Source organism: Sinocyclocheilus rhinocerous, unplaced genomic scaffold (genome assembly GCF_001515625.1).
Source record: "Sinocyclocheilus rhinocerous isolate Xijiao unplaced genomic scaffold, SAMN03320098_v1.1 scaffold853, whole genome shotgun sequence".
NCBI classification, from domain to species: Eukaryota; Metazoa; Chordata; class Actinopteri; order Cypriniformes; family Cyprinidae; genus Sinocyclocheilus; species Sinocyclocheilus rhinocerous.
Window position 1 is genome coordinate 847,282 of NW_015627738.1, and position 441 is coordinate 847,722.

Consider the following 441-nt stretch of genomic DNA (forward strand, 5'->3'; position numbering starts at 1 on the left):
TAGTGTGTTGTGATTGGCCGAATATCTCAAGCGTGTGACGGAAATGTTACGCCCTTTACTAGGGCTGGGCGATATGGCCAAAAAAATTATCAGATAATTTTTTTCATATCAGTCGATATCGATAATTATCACGATAAATGTCAAATCTTCAGTTAAAAACACACATATAGCACCTCAATACCATGGTAAAAATATGTTTTTTAGGTAGCCTATTTGTATGAAAAACGGCTGGAAAATAATTCAATATCAATATGTATCTTGATATAATTTTTTTCAATAACGGTGATATGATTTTTAAACACATTTCCTGTTGCTCTTTGTTTTTCTGCAGTAACTCAGAGCACTTTTCTTACTCTTTATACTGGCTAAAGCACATTTGTTTCAATCTATAAGAATAATCAGCCTTCACTACCAGTCAAAAGTTTTTTATCAATAAAATTT